Source organism: Ahaetulla prasina, chromosome 2, assembly GCF_028640845.1.
Source record: "Ahaetulla prasina isolate Xishuangbanna chromosome 2, ASM2864084v1, whole genome shotgun sequence".
Lineage (NCBI taxonomy): Eukaryota > Metazoa > Chordata > Lepidosauria > Squamata > Colubridae > Ahaetulla > Ahaetulla prasina.
Window position 1 is genome coordinate 176,509,293 of NC_080540.1, and position 17,083 is coordinate 176,526,375.

The following is a 17,083-nucleotide window of genomic DNA, read 5'->3' on the forward strand; positions in this document are numbered from 1 at the left end:
GAGCCCAGTGGTGGGATTCAGCCGGTTTGCACCGGTCCATGTGAACTGGTTGTTAAATTACCCACCCTCCCACCCACCTTGTTATCAAAGTGGATCCTGGGCATTGCACTGTGCTACAATGGAGAAACAGGCAACGAAGTGGCCAGCATGAGGGAAGGAGAAGGCCGCTTTCCTTCTTTCTTCTCCCTGCTCCTCTTCCTTCCCTCGTGCTGGCCACTCCGTTGCCTGTTCCTCCATTGCAGCACAGCACAGCGCCCAGGATCCACTTTGATGGGAGGGTCACGTTGGCCATCATAGGAGGCTTTTCCCACATGCGCAGCGGAGCTGGAGGACAAGGAAGGGCCATGCCTCCCACGACAGCCAACCTGACCCTGAGAGAACCTGTTGTTAAATTATTTGAATCCCACCACTGAGTGAACCTCCTGAGAATTGGAATCCAATGCATCTGGATAATACTGGATTGGGGAAAGCGACAATGGGGCTTAGGATCAGATCATTCTACCATTCACATTCTGCCACATACGTATTCTTTCATTTGTTGTACACAATGGAAGAGCACCAGCATAGTTGTTATTTCTTTTCTAGCCCTGCATGATTATTTTCTGTCTGTCAACTCCCAGTTTAAACCCTCACCTCAGGAGCTCCTGGCCTCCTTTCTATCTTAAGAGTTAATATTTTCACTAGATGGCTCCTCTTAGGTTGGTTAGCAGATGAACCAGTGGTTCTTTATCCTCCACAGTAGTGTGGGAGTCCCTTCTAATCCTTTCTACTCTACAGGTGGGGAAAAGATACGAGAATTGAACACTGTCTTAGGGATAAGTAGAACTTATATTTTCTAGACTGCAGTGAGTGGAATTCTTTCATGATGGCTTCTTAGCTTTTCATCAGTAAATCAGGTGTTCTTGCATTCTTGGTGTGCCTGTTTATCCCTTCCATTCCAGGTCACCAGGGAGATGCCTAACAGGAGAAAAGGCAAGGCTGCAAGTGGCAAAGTAAACTTCTCCCTATTGCTGCAGCACAGGAACTAAATGAACTGGAAAAAGGTGACGTGCAGCACCCGTTAGACAGATGAATTGGGGCAGAAAACACTGTGTCTTGTGCATATGTAAGTGCACAAGACATAGGAGGAAGTTAATGCTCTGGAGAAATGAGACAGACAAGGTAATATAAGCCAAATGAATGACAAATAATAATAATAATTTAAAAACATTCAGAAATTAATCCATGAGGAAATTCTATGGTAACTGATTTATTTTTTTCCACCCATCCACTCACTCTTTTTTTGTTTGTTTATTTGCAATTAACCTTGTAGGATAAATGCTTAGAAAAGGAAAGGAGCAGATATTTGGGGGGGGGGGGAAGATTCACCTGCATCCTAAGTGAATATAAGAAGGTGCACTCTCAGCCCAACTTGTAAGCTTCTATTAAACTTAACAAAACACAATTGCTATGTTTACATAATGATGTATCCCAACCAATAAACTGGGCCTACAAATACACTTGCGGCAATCCAGGCAACTACTAGATCAGTGGTGGGTTTTAAATTTTTTTACTACCGGTTCTGTGGGCGTGGCTTGGTGGGCGTGGCAGGGGAAGGATACTATAAAATCTCCATTCCCTCCCCACTCCAAGGGAAGGTTACTGCAAAATCCCCATTTCAGCTGGGATTTGGGAGGCAGAGAATAGATGGGGGCGAGGCCAGTCAGAATTTTTACTACTGGTTCTCCGAACTATTCAAAATTTCCACTACGGGTTCTCCAGAACTGATCAGAACCTGCTGAAACCCACCTCTCTACTAGATGGCAGCAAAGAGTTAAAGGTCTCCTGGAATTTAGAGCCCAAATAGAATAGTCCAATATACAACCTTTTCAATGTAATTTTCCATTCTCATTAAAATCAGATCTACAGAAAAGCTAACGGAAGCCTCAAAACTCTCCTAGGCTATTTCTGTAGGGTGTTGAGGAGCTTTTTGATATATTCGTTCTTGTTTTCAAGTGTATACCTTATTTCTTTTCTTTCTCAGGTTCAGAATCATTTTGAACTACCTGGGAAAAATAGTAAAACTTTAAATTAACTGAAAAAAGGTAGGTGTACCAGCAGTCAAGCAATATATAGTTTGGAAAAGCACTCACTGAACCCAGGTTCAGAAAAGAAGGAGGAGGTAGACGGAGGAAGCTTTTCTCCAGTCAAGATCAACTTGTAACAACTGTATAGCTCATACCTTCATTGGCTGCAATCACAGATAAGATTAAATGTATATATTTAAATCAAGTTAAACAAGTCTTGATAACTTGGTTAACATATAACACTAAGCTATAATGAGTGGTTCGCTTATCAGGGCAAGACTAAAAAAACCCCAATCTTACTTCTCACCCAGGCATGTAAAATCATACTAATAGCCTATGATAGTGTTATGACCACAGCATCAATATGCACTGCCTTTTTCCATTTTTCTTTTTTTCTTCCAGCTCCCTGATTGTATAGCCTGTTTTCTCAAATGCACTCTTGAATTGCACAAATTGTACCTAGGGCAGATGCAACACAAGTTCCTAACATGACAAGGCTGCACGCAGTGTAACCAGTGTTTTTCAAACCTTGTTGAAACCTTGAACTTCAACTCCCAGAACTCCCCTGCCAGCGTGAGCTAAACTATACTGCATGTCAAAAACAGTGTGGTGTAGTGGTTAAGTTGTTTCTCCACCACTGCCGAGTCCTGGGTTCTAGTCCAAACATTAGCCATAGAATCTGTTATCAGCCATTCTCTCAGCATAATCTACCTCACAGGGACGTTGTGGTGGCAGAGAAAGGATGAGAGGAGGGAGCACACTATATATGCTTCTTTGGGTTTTAGGGGGGGAAAACAGTGAAATATAAATCAAGTAACAATAAGTGTCAGTTTCCACAGTCCCATTGCAATCTAACTTCATGCCCAACAAGTGAACCTAGGGTGGAAGCGTACAGAGAAGAGCTGCAGCTGTGCAGATAAGGTCAGACTTCTTCCCAAAGGATTCTGTGGGATTGAGTTAATTGGATGCACATGATAAGACTATTACAGGGATGGAAAAGCAGCTCCACTTAATGGTCTGGGATCAACTCCCATTCTTATCCAAAAGAGAGTTTAAAGGGCTGTTCTACCCTGCCATTCTCAATTTCGTGTCATTTGGAGGAAGAAGCTACAATGTCCTACCTGTCAATGACTACTTCAGCTTCAACCACAACAATACACGAGCACACAATAGATATAAACTTAAACATACTTATTTAATTGCGCAGGACTGAGTTAGATTTTAAATTTATGGGTTTTAAATTGGGTTTTATTTCTATATTTTTAATTATTGGGCTTTTAGAATAAGTTTTTTAATTGCTTTTATATTGTATTTATGTGTTTTTAAGTGCCTGTAAACCGCCCTGAGTCCTTCGGGAGATAGGGCGGTATATAAATATGATCAAATAAATAAATAAATAAATAAATTAAAGCTCCAAACACGATTGCAGAAAATATGACTTCAGCAACAGAGTGGTCAATGCCTGGAATGCACTACCTGACTCTGTGGTTTCATCCCCCAAACCCCCAAATGTTAATCTTAGACTGGCTACTGTTGACCTCACCCCATTCCTAAGAGGTCTGTAAGGAGCGTGCATAAGAGCACCAGTGTGCCTACCATCCCTGTCCTAATGTTCCCTTTAATTGTATTCATTTTATCTATTCAATTCATGCTTATATAAAATATACATTTTATGTATTCAGTTCATGCTTATTTATTTATTTATATTATCTAATACATACTCGATAGGTAAATAAATAAATAAATAAATAAATAAGATAAAGGCAACACATCAATGCACTTAGATACATAAACACAGAGACATCTATATCTGTATTTACATACACCTGGTTTTCCATTGTTCCACCAGTGAACATGTAAACAAATAAAACGACCATGAAGGGCAACACCCAGTGACCAGAGGGATGGAAGTGCTGCTGCTATAGCACACAGCTGGAGAGATTGCATTTGCATTCAATGAAAGGTAGTAAAAAAAATAAAAACACAGACACACATCTGTCACAACTATTTCTGACGCATAGCAGAAAGGTTTGGACAGAGGTTGCCTTTCTGGTGGATTCTACCTAGGTGCAGGTAGAGGAAAATGTATGTAGCTGCCCCCCCCCACCCCCAAGAATAGCATGTAGCCTGTACGTGTGAGGGAGCAAGAAGAGCAGCCCCAAATTCTTCCGGGAAACTCAATAGCTGCCGTTTACTTTGATGAGGGGAAAAATGCTGCTACCCCTTGCCTGGTCACTGGACCTTTATTTGAGAGACTCTTTGAGAAGTCTTATGAATCAGGGGTCTCCAACCTTGGATGCAATCTACATAGACTTCTGCAAAGCTTTTGACTCAGTAGTACACGATAAACTTCTCCTTAAACTAACATCCTATGGCATCTCAGGACCCCTCCACAAATGGATATCTGCTTTTCTGTCTAACAGACAACAAGTGGTCAAAATTGGCAATGCTTTATCAAATCCTGTTCCTGTCAAGAGTGGCGTTCCTCAAGGCAGCGTCCTTGGACCAACACTCTTTATTCTATACATTAATGATCTTTGTGACCATATCTCAAGTAATTGTGTTCTCTTTGCTGACGATGTCAAACTATTTAACACCACAGACAACACTTCTATCATTCAAAACGACCTTGACCATCTAACCGCTTGGTCTAAAAATTGGCAGCTCCAAATTTCAACCAGCAAATGCTCAGTCTTACATATAGGAAAAAAGAACTCTAAAACTAAGTACATACTAGATGGACATTACCTTACAGACGACCCCCATCCCGTTAAAGACCTTGGAGTTTTCATGTCAAATGATCTAAGTGCCAAAGCCCACTGCAACTACATAGCAAAAAAAGCTCTAAGAGTTGTAAACCTAATCTTATGCAGCTTCTTTTCCAAAACACCACACTACTAACCAGAGCATATAAAACATTTGCTAGACCAATTCTAGAATACAGCTCACCTGTTTGGAACCCTCACCACATCTCTGACATCAATACAATTGAACGTGTCCAGAAATATTTTACAAGAAGAGTTCTCCATTCCTCTGAAAACAACAAAATACCTTATCCCACCAGACTTGAAATCCTAGGCTTAGAAAACTTGGAACTCCGTCGCCTTCGACAAGACCTAAGTTTAACTCACAGAATCATCTATTGTAATGTCCTTCCTGTCAAAGACTACTTCAGCTTTAATTGCAATAATACAAGGGCAACCAATAGATTTAAACTTAATGTAAACCGCTTTAATCTAGATTGCAGAAAATACGACTTCTGCAACAGAATCATCAGTGCTTGGAATACTTTACCTGACTCTGTGGTCTCTTCCCATAATCCTAACAGCTTTAACCAAAAACTTTCTACTATTGACCTCACCCCATTCCTAAGAGGACCATAAGGGGCGTGCATAAGCGCACAAACGTGCCTACCGTTCCTGTCCTATTGTTTTTCTTTTCTTCTTCCTATATATGTTTATATGTGTATATACTATATAATCTTTTTGTATGATGTTGTGACAAAATAAATAAATAAAAAATAAAAATAAACTCCCAGAGTCCCTCAGCCAGCAAACCTGGCTGAGGAACTCTGGGAGTTGAAGTCCACAAGTCTTAAAGGGACCAAAGTTAGAGACCCCTGTTATGGATCGTCCTGCTGCAGTTCCCTGGATTCCTGTCACATATAAACTTTATTTCTGGTCACCTACCAAAATGATTGATGTTTTCTTATAATGTCATGTATTTACTATTTATGCTAACCCTACAGCTCAGCAGAACATGCCTGAGGCAGCTTAAATTGGGTTTGTCTAGTCCAGTAAAAAGAAGGACTAGGGGTGACATGATAGCAGTGTTCCAAATATTTGAGGGACTGCCACAAGGAAGAATGGGTCAAACTATTTTCCAATAGCACCAGAAAGCAAGACAAGAAACAATGGATGGAAACTAATCAAGGAGAGAAGTAACCTAGAACTAAGGAGGAATTTCCTAACAGTGAGAACAATTAACTGGAACTGCTTGGCTTCAGAAGTTGTGGCTGTTCCTTCACTGGAGGCTTTTAAGAAGAGATTGGTATCCATTTGTCTGAAATGGTATAGGGTACCTTGCATGAGTTACGGGTTAGACTAGAAGGCCTCCAAGGTCCCTTCCAACTCTGTTATTCTGTTAAAGTCAAAAAGCCAGGAGTTGATGGGTTTTGCTTCGTTTGCTTTTATGGATTTTTTTAAAACTGTTTTTATAATTTTATTGTTGCTTGTGACCCATCCAGGATGCTGCTGCATCCTTCAAGTAAACGCACTTTCTCTTTAAATAACAAGAAGTCATAGAAATTTGCCACAGGTATATTCTGACACAGGGGTCTCCAACCTTGGTCCCTTTAAGACTTGTGGACTTCAATTCCCAGAGTTCCTCAGCCAGCTTTGCTGGCTGAGGGACTCTGGGAGTTGAAGTCCACAAGTCTTAAAGGGACCAAGGTTGGAGACCCCTGTTCTGACATATTTCATTGATCACTCAGTCCTGCAATCAAATGGTCATTGAATCAACCCAGCCCCTCTTTAGGTTAATATCTTTCAGATCTTTTTTGCTAGAAGAGAAGAAGAGTTTGGTTCTTTCAAACTGAGCTCTTCAGCAATTCACCAGTGTCCATTGGGTCTTCAAGCCAATCTCTGGGTCAAACTGAAGACCAGCTGACCACTGGCAGAAACAGGGGCATGACAAAGTGAAGGAGGAGAAGGAGGACCAACTTTCTGTTATTTCATGGCGAAACTTTTCCCATGCTTGTCAACTGTTGTTTAGGCTGCTTTTGAACATGGACTTAGTGCTTTTTCTGAAACAGCACTCTTCCAGAATATCCCATGCCTAAAAGGAGTTCAACTATCAAATGGTATTAGCTCAAGTTGGGCTCCTTTTGAACATATCCATGCAAAACACTTACCCCCCAAACAGAGTAAGTTTTCACAGTTGGCTGAACTGCCAATCTGTCACAATTGGTTTGCTCCATAGCCCCATCCTATATTATGGAGAACTGTAAATAAGGACAGACCAACTGCTGGCATTGTGCCTGCAGCAAGCTAGGGATTATCCATTGGGGCAGCAAATTTTATATTAATGTATAGTTTTATGCTGGTTCAAGGACTGGTGAATAGCTTTTTAACTCAGCCATGAGGAAGAAACTTCAGCCTCCATTAGATAAGATATTTGTCAGAATCTTTTTGACCTCAGCTGATCTGGCTAAAGAGGAAAGACTCAACAATATGCCCCTCAGATTAACGACACCAGGAACAACCTTCTATCTCCTGTGTAAGTCCAACAGAAATGAAAGGACAATTCACAAAATTCTTGTATTCTTGGAGTCTAACCATTGTTAGTTTAAGGTTCTTGGACAATTTGTGACTTTTAACTACTGAATTAGCTCAGAAAAAAATGGACTAATTCAATGATTGGGTTCAATATGTTGTGTAATATATATATATATAGCTTTGGTTATCATAGCTTTTATATATTAGCCCTGAAATCACCCACAGCTTGATTGATAGCAGATTATCAGCATCTTGGTTGAAATGGGCAGTCTTAGCCAACTCTCTTGTCTGAGCTTTTTAAAAATTAAGATACTGAACCCTCTGCATTTCAAAGTTGTATTCAGTCTCTTAGCTATGAGCCCTTCCTCCTTCATGAAGGTTTGTGTAAGGCAGGGTGTCAAACTCATGAGTCACGCACTGGCCACGTCCAACCCCAGTTTAGCAAAGGAGGAAAATGTCCTGCTATGTCACATGATGATGAGGTGAGTTTGACACCCCGGTGTAAGGGAACCAGGCTATTCTACAGAGCACCAGAGGGCAGGACAAGAAACAATGGTTGGAAACTAATCACAGAGAGAAGCAATCTGGAATCAAGGAGAAACTTCCTAACTGTGGGAACAATTAACCAGTGGAACAGCTTGCCTTCAGAAATTGTGGGCACTTCATCACTGGAGGTTTTTAGGAAGAGACTAGACAGCCACTTATCTGAAATAGTATAGGTGCTCCTGCTAGAGCAGGGGGCTGGACTAGAAGACCTCCAAGGTCCCTTCCAGTTCTTTTCTATTCTATATTCTATTAATTGTGTCCCATAGGTCAGATATATAATGTACATCATACATACATTGGTTCCCCTCTCCATATCCCAAACTTTTATTGTCAACCAGATTAATCCAGGAAACTCATGAATAGATCTGAAGGCTAAGACCTCATTGGTATTGTCTCCTATAAATTAAGTCTTCCGAGCATACTTACTTCCATTGTTGGAGACCATATGGAGTTGTGAAGACCAGGACTGTTGTGACAAAATAAAATAAAATAAAGACTTGTGTTTCCCTACCTGCAACCTATTAAATATTTTTACAAGTATTGGATTAAAAAAATGTTCATTTTATCAGCTCTTTGAAAGGTCTATTTATCTTCAAAAGTATGGAGAGAAGGTAAATCCCTCTCCGCCTCTGTCTCTCCAGTTTTCAATATCATGCAAGAACGCGTCAGTGTGAAAAAAAGTGCTTGTAGTCATCCAATGAGTCACTTCTGGGAGTGATGGAAATTGATTGTCTTTCTCCTTCATCCCTTACTCATTCTTTTAATGCAACATATTCTCTAAGCTGCCTATGTTGTATCCCTTCCCCATCACTAGGCCCCCAGAGGGCTCCATCAAGCCCAGCTTGCTGCAACAATCTTCTTCTGATCTGGATCATAACAAAGGCACTTCCTGTTTTGGGAAGGTCAGGGGGCCAGCAGTAAATGTTGGCTTTGGCTCTGGTTTTGCTGTTCTCTCCGGTCCTTGTGCTGCATTGACCTAACCCTGAGCTATGTAAATTGGAACCAGCTTTGGAGGCTACGTCAGGAAGCAGACGCTCCTCCTGCTCACCAGCAGAAGAAAGCTGAAATAGCCTAAAATGTGTTTGCCTTTGCCTGCTTTCTGAGAATAGCAAAGTAAAAGAGTTGGAAGGGACCTTGAAGGTCTTCTAGTCCAACCCTCTGCTCAAGCAGGAGACCCTGAACAAGGATTTTCTTGCTTGGTTGTACAATTAAATGCAGCTGATTTTCACTCTTAGAATAGAATAGAATAGAATAGAATAGAATAGAATAGAATAGAATAGAATAGAATAGAATAGAATAGAATAGAATTTTATTGGCCAAGTGTGATTGGACACACAAGGAATTTGTCTTGGTGCATATGCTCTCAGTGTACATAAAAGAAAAGATACGTTCATCAAGGTACAACATTTACAACACAATTGATGATCAATATATCAATATAAATCATAAGGATTGCCAGCAACAAGTTATAGTCATACAGTCATAAGTGGAAAGAGATTGGTGATGGGAACTATGAAACGATTAATAGTAGTGCAGATTCAGTAAATAGTCTGACAGTGTTGAGGGAATTATTTGTTTAGCAGAGTGATGGCCTTCGGAAAAACTGTTCTTGTGTCTAGTTGTTCTGGTGTGCAGTGCTCTATAAGCGTCGTTTTGAGGGTAGGAGTTGAAACAGTTTATGTCCAGGATGCGAGGGATCTGCAAATATTTTCCACGGCCTCTTCTTGATTCGCAGTATACAGGTCCTCAATGGAAGGCAGTTGGTAGCAATTATTTTTCTGCAGTTCTAATTATCCTCTGAAGTCTGTGTGTTTTCTTGTTGGGTTGCAGAACCGAACCAGACAGTTATAGAGGTGCAAATGACAGACTCAATAATTCCTCTGTAGAATTGGATCAGCAGCTCCTTGGGCAGTTTGAGCTTACTGAGTTGGCGCAGAAAGAACATTCTTTGTTGTCCTTTTTAATGATGTTTTGATGTTAGCTGTCCATTTGAGATCTTGCGATATGATAGAACCCAGAAATTTGAAGGTTTCTACTGTTGATACTGTGTTGTCAAGTATTGTGAGAGGTGGAAGTATGGAAGGGTTTTTCCTAAAGTCTACCACCATTTCTACGGTTTTGAGTGTGTTCAGTTCCAGATTGTTTTGGTTGCACCACAAGGCTAGTCGTTCGACCTCTCGTCTATATGCGGATTCGTCATTGTCTCGAATGAGACCAATCACTGTTGTGTCATCTGCGAACTTCAGTAGCTTAACAAATGGATCATTGGAGATGCAGTCATTGGTATACAGACAGAAGAGAAGTGGGGAGAGCACACAGCCTTGTGGGGCCCCTGTGCTAATTGTACAGGTATTTGATGTGATCTTGCTTAGCTTCACCTGCTGCTTCCTGTTTGTTAGGAAGCTTGTGATCCACTTACAAGTCTGTTCCGGTACCTGTAGCTGGTTTAGCTTAGTTAGAAGAATGTCTGGAATGATGGTATTGAATGCTGAACTAAAGTCATAGGTCTTTGGAGACTCAAGATGTTGTAGGATGTAGTGCAGAGCCATATTAACAGCATCATCTGTTGATCTATTTGCTCGGTATGCAAATTGCAAGGGGTCTAACAGCGGATCCGTGATGGTTTTCAAGTAGGAAAGCACTAGCCTTTCAAAGGTTTTCATGACTACAGATGTTAAAGCAACTGGTTTGTAGTCATTCAGTTCCTTGATGGTGGGCTTCTTCGGCATGGGATGATGGTAGAGCGTTTGAAGCAAGAAGGAACATAGCACATCTCTAGTGACTTATTGAAAATATGGGTGAAGATGGGGGCCAATTGGTCAGCACAGACTTTTAAGCAAGAAGGAATTATCTTGTCTGGGCCTGGAGCTTTTCCTGGCTTTTGTCTGTGAAATAGGTCCTGCACTTCCTTTTCTGTGATCACTAGGGGTTGTGAACCCAATGAAATGGGGTCAGTTGTAGGAGGCTTGGCTGTTGTTGGTGTGTCTGAGATGGGGGTTGTGGAGATAGGTGGCTGTAGTTTCCTTTCAAACCTGCAGTAAAACTCATTCAGGTCATCTGCCAGTTGTTGATTACCTTCAGCCTGGGAAGGAGGTTTGCCATAGCCGGTGATATTTTTAAGAGTTTTCCACATGTTTGCTGGTTCATTTGCTGAAAACTGATTCTTTAGCTTTTCAGAGTAGCTTCTTTTTGCTGCTCTTATCTCCCTTGTTAGTGCATTTCTGGCCTGATTGTACAGCATTTTATCACCTTTTCTGTAGGCTTCCTCTTTATGGAACCAGGTTTGCTCTCCTTCCATCTAAAGTCACCCACACATCTTGTGCTCCATACTGCAGTAGTAGGCAACATTTTGAGGGTGAGGGGGTATACTTAATATTTCAGTGGTTCTGAAAGTGGAGAAGTCATATCATGGTGAAAGGCCAGGTTTGGGGAAGGAAATCATGAACTTTGGGGTTGATTTAAGTTATGCTATGGGGCATAGATTGCAACTTTCCCAGATTTCCATAATGAGAAAATATGCTGTCAAATGTCTGCTAGTCCAAGGGACCTGGGGGCCACATGTGCTCTCAGGGCAAAGTATACCCACCTCATATCAGAGGAAACATAAGATTGATTGTCCTTGTGTTTTTTTAAATGGTGGAAATCTTTATGGCCATAAGAATTATTGATTTTCTTTAACAAGGAAGGAAGGAAGGAAGGAAGGAAGGAAGGAAGGAAGGAAGGAAGGAAGGAAGGAAGGAAGGAAGGAAGGAAGGAAGGAAGGAAGGAAGGAAAATCAAGAGATTAGATTGGGGATCACTACAACTCTCTTTTTCAGCTCTAGGAATTCTGCTTGCAATCTTTCAGAGGGGAAATACACATTGGGGCTCATTCAAAACCAATGAAGGGTATTCCTTTGTGTAAAAGAACCAGATGTTGATCTCACATATTAGTTCCACTCTTAGTAAGATTGCCAAGTAATCAAAAGATTAAGCTGAAAAACAATCCTTATAAAGTGATGTTTTAGACGTGTTTCTTTGTGAGATGGATAAAAATGGAGGCTTTGAGAAATGTTTTGGAAACCTTCAGCATTTAAAGAACTCAAGGAACAAAGACACAGCCAGAGGTTCCTTCAGCCAGAAGAAAAGAAGGCTGGCCATTGGTTGCACTGCTGTCTGCTAAACCTGCCTCGCTAGCCACGCTGGGCGATGCTGCTGCTGCCTGGAAGTTCTAGTGCAGAATCAGGAAGGCGGTTAGTGGATTTCCCTGCCTTCATTTCCTCGCCTACCAATCATCCCTTTTGGGGAGGAATAATAATGAACTGTTCTGGGGGAAGGGGAGGTGGGGTAAGCAAGTGCTTGGCGTGGCCGGTTTAGCTACCTGTCATCATCTCCATCCATGCAACCTCTTACTTGGATTATTTCTTAACAAGTGTATATGATGCTTGTCCTAAGCCTATAGCCAAATCTTAGCCTGGCTGAGATGCTACAAGGATGGAGAGAGGTATGGTTGGAAGCAGGAGGACAGGATAACAAATGAGCCCCACCTCTGTAAACCTTGCAAGAGACTGGCAGGAGAAGCAGAAACTGTCAATGAGCAGCCACACTTGGAAACAGCCTTTGTAATATGTAAAACAGGAAGTCCTCGCCTTACAACCATCTGTTTAGTGACTCTGCTAAACAATGACACTGAAAAAAGTGAGTTATGACTGTGTTTCCCGCTTACAACTGTTGCAGCATTCCCACAGTCATGGGATTAAAACTCAGACATTTGGAAACGGGTTCCTATTTATGAGTTCCAGTGTGCTGGAGTCATGTGGCTCTGACAAGCAAAGTCAATGGGAAAGCCAGATTCACTTAACCACCGTGCCACTAAATAATTACAGTGATTCACTTAACAACCGCGGCAAGAAAGGTCCTAAAATGGGGCAAAACTGACTTAACTGTCTTGGTTACCAGTGGAAATTTTGGGCTCAACCATCAAGGACTACCTGTGACAATAAAAAATGCAGTGGGTGAAAACCCTTAGCCAGTAACTAAAGTGGCTTTTTAAATTATTGCCATTCTGCCTTGGAGTTGGTCTTTGACCCTGGCAACTGCTAGGACAGTTGCAGTTTTCTTGGTAAGGTTTTTCAGAAATGGTTTGCCATTGCCTGCTTCCTAGGGCTGAGGCTGAGAGTGATTGGCACAAAGTCACCCAGCTGGCTTTGTGCCTAAGGCAGGACTCTCACTCTCCTGGTTTCTAGCCTGATGCCTTAAACACACCACCAAACTGGTCTCGGAGTGGCACAGAACTATGTAAAATACATAAATAAAATAAACCCAGTTAGGCATTTATTTTATCTAAACTTTTATTGGGGTGTTCTTTATTTTACAAATTGAAATCATGAAGCAGAAGGGGGCGGGGAGAAGAAAGAGAGAGAGAGATAAAGAAAAGGAAGAGGAAGAATTTGCAGTTTCAGTGAAGAAGTACAGAATAAATGTAACCTCAATTACATTGTGGATGAACATGACATCGTATGAACAATTATTCAAAATGATTGCTGTTTTGAGCAAAAATGCCCTGTAGGAATGTTGCTAACATGAGAAATTAAATTAAACCAAACCATTGACTTCCAAGCAGCTTTAATCTTTCAAGATAAGGCGTACCTGGACATTTGAATACACACACACACACACACACACACACACACACACACATACACCATTCACTTCCTATATAACATTTGATAGGATCTAATATGGTCTATCTCAGCTTTTCCCAAACAGAATTTCAAATTAATTTAATATTTGCAAACTGAGGATGTTAGATCATGACTTGCATCCTGTAATCTGTGGATGAACAAACTTGTCCAATAACTGAAAGGCATATAGTTGCAATGGCCAGTCTATTTGAACAGTAACAAGAGTTGCATATCCCAAAGGTGCTTTTTCAAGAGGCAGCTGGACTTTCTGGTTTTTCTTCAGAGCTGAAGAAGCTTCTTGGATGAGAAGTGAAATGTCTTCAAAGAAAAACAAGACAGTCCAGTTGCTTCTTGAAAAAACATCTTTGGGACAACCATGACCTGGATGACTGAGAATCTCCATAGACAACAGTTGTACATATTCTTTCAATTGAATACGTTCTATTATTAAGCTAATAGACACCAAGCATTTAATTATAAAAATATTTTTGCATGGAGAAAATAAAAAGTGAATTCAATCACCTGGCACATCAGGACTTATAAGTATACATATAGATTTGAGTAGCAATAAAAGCTACAGCTTCTGACAAAAGAGCTTGGGGTGAAGTGAAAATGAATAAACAACATATATTTAATCTTTTAAAAAAAAATTCAGCAGCATACAAATCAGAGGTGAATTTCAGCAGGTTCTGACCAGTTCTGAAGAACTGGTAGTGGAAATTTTGAGTATTTTGGAGAACCGGTAGTAAAAATTCTGACTGGCCTGCTCCCATCTATTCTCTGCCTCCCAAGTCCCAGCTGATTGGGAGGAATTGGAGATTTTCCAGTAACCTTCCCCTGGATTGGGGAGGGAATGGAGATTTTACAATATCCCTCCCCTGCCCCACCCACCAAGCCACGTCCACCATCCCATGCCACCCCCACTAAGCCACGCCCTCAGAACTGGTAGTAAAAAAAAATGAAACCCACCACTGATACAAATGACAAATCGAAACAAATTCTTGTGCAAACTGCTATTGGAATGCAGTCAGCAAAATAGACTGTTTGAGTGGCCTATGGCCACCATTTCAAATCAAAGGGAACATTTGGCGTCATGCAGAAATCTTATATCAAATATGACAAGCTGCCTTGAAAGTCTGCAAAAAGTACGAAAAGAGGATTTGGGAACTGAACTTGATGAATAAGCTTGGAACTCTTTAGAGCATGAAAGTCCCTTCTAATCTGTTTCGATGATTCATCAAGAATTGGCCATAAAAAACAATTCGCAGATTATATTATTCCCATTCAAATTACATTATACTAAGCCCTTGTTGTAATGGACTAATGAGGTGGGGTGGGGGTGAAAGATGTCCATTGAAACCAAATGTCCATTCAATGTTAATTTGGGGCCCCCAAAAGGTTATGTGTATATTTAAAAAAAGAAGAAGAAAAGGAGGGGGGGGAATCTGAGTTGCAGCTGGAGAGCAAGAGGCAGCATGGGTGATCACACATGTGGCAGGGTAGCATGCCAAAAATGAACTACAGCCAAGAGGCCATATGGTGAGTGAGGATCAGTACCTGGAAGCACCAGAGCCGGAATGATTGCACAATTTAGCTGTTCCATGGATCGGAGGAGCTATCAATGCCAACTAAGAGATGGTAGAGTAAGCAGCATATTGGGCACCAGGCAGCGCCAACAGCAGCAGCAGCTTTCTAGTTCCAACACATTTTGAGAAATCTATCCAAAGGTTGCTAAACCAAAGTCTGTTAAATTGCTGGTCTACTGGATGTTAAGCTAAACCTTTTTTAGACTGTGCTGGAGGGTAGTCTGATCAAACGGCTATTAGGAATAGTAATAGGTTTAGCTATATATCTTATTTTAAAAGAAAAGTGGGAAACAATTAAACCCTCTTGGACAATTATTCCTATTGTAGGTTTCTCTTCATAAGCCTCAGGACACATAAACAACTGCAATAACAAGAAATTAATTCAATTTCTTATCTTTACCTGTCAAATTTATTCTTGTTAAACCGTGAATGCATTTTTCTTTGGATCAAAGGTATTTCAAAAAATGGCAAATTGCATTCTCTGAGAAATTAGCATTAAAGAGTCTTGGTGCATCTATCAATTATAGACTGTTTTATTAATATCTTGGCTCCATATTTTAATGTGATTATTATCAAATTATTTTCTAATAGGTTATTTTTTGTCTATCCATCCCTTTTCTGGATCTCAAATGTTCTTTTCTTGGTGACCTATATTATTGTTTATTATTTTATTACTGAAGTGTGTCTGCTTCATTATCAACATAATGTAAAAGATCTACAGTACCTGGATGTTTGTCTGGTTGTTTATATATGCTTGCAAATGTTGTATTTCTTTAATATATATATATATATATATATAAATATATATATATATATATATATATATACATATATATATATATATATATACATATATATATATATATATATACATATATATATATATATATATATATATATATATATATATGTGTGTATATATATATATATATATATATATATATATATATATATAGGTCTTTGGTTGTTCGGGTTTTCTCCCTGTAAAATTGGAAGTGTCTTGGCGACGTTTCGACGAAGTCTCATTCATCATCTTCAGGCTTCAGCTTCGTGCTTCTGGGAGCAATGTGTGGTCGCAGCTGTTTCTTCCTTTTAACTGCTAGTGGTCGTTTGAACTGATTGGGTGGGAGCTTGGCTGTGCTCTGATTGGATGGGGTTTTTGTGCTCTGATTGGCTGGGGTGTGTCCTGTGTTGGTGGGGCTTGGTTGTGCTCAGTCTAGTCTGTGCTGCAGGGGATTTGAGCTGGTGAGCTGCATAGCTGTTGTTTGGCTTTGTGGTCGTGCTACATCTTCATAGTGGGTGTCAGTCTGCTGCATGAATGGATTGGAGGGTTTGAAATGGCTAATGTTGCAGCTGCGGTCTGGCTTCTGGTCCTTGGTCGTGCTTCATGATCAGTGTGGGTTTGGGTCTGCTTTCTGGGTGGATGTGCGGTGGTGACATCCTGTGTGGACCTTGTGAGTGTGGGTCTGGTGTCATTCCTCGTGTTAGGGACTCGTTTGTCAATAAGGGCGGGTTTCCAAATGGCTGGTAGGCGGGAGGTGTCATCTCGTTTGTTCATGCTGTGTGGGCGTTTTTCTATCTCAATGGCTTTTCTGATTATTCTGTTGTTAAAGTGTTCAGTTTTGGCGATAGTTCTGGTCTTTTTAAAGTCAATATCATGTCCTGTGACTTTAAAGTGTTGGACCAGGGAAGAAGTTGGTTCCTCTTTTTTGAATGAGTTCTTGTGTTCTTCAATGCGTGCACTTATTCTTCTGTTGGTTTGTCCAATGTATGTGGTGGGGCAGGCGGTGCATGGGATTTCAAATCCCCCTGCAGCACAGACTAGACTGAGCACAACCAAGCCCCCACCAACACAGGACACACCCCCATCCAATCAGAGCACAAAAAAACCCCCATCCAATCAGAGCACAGCCAAGCTCCCACCCAATCAGTTCAAACCCCCACTAG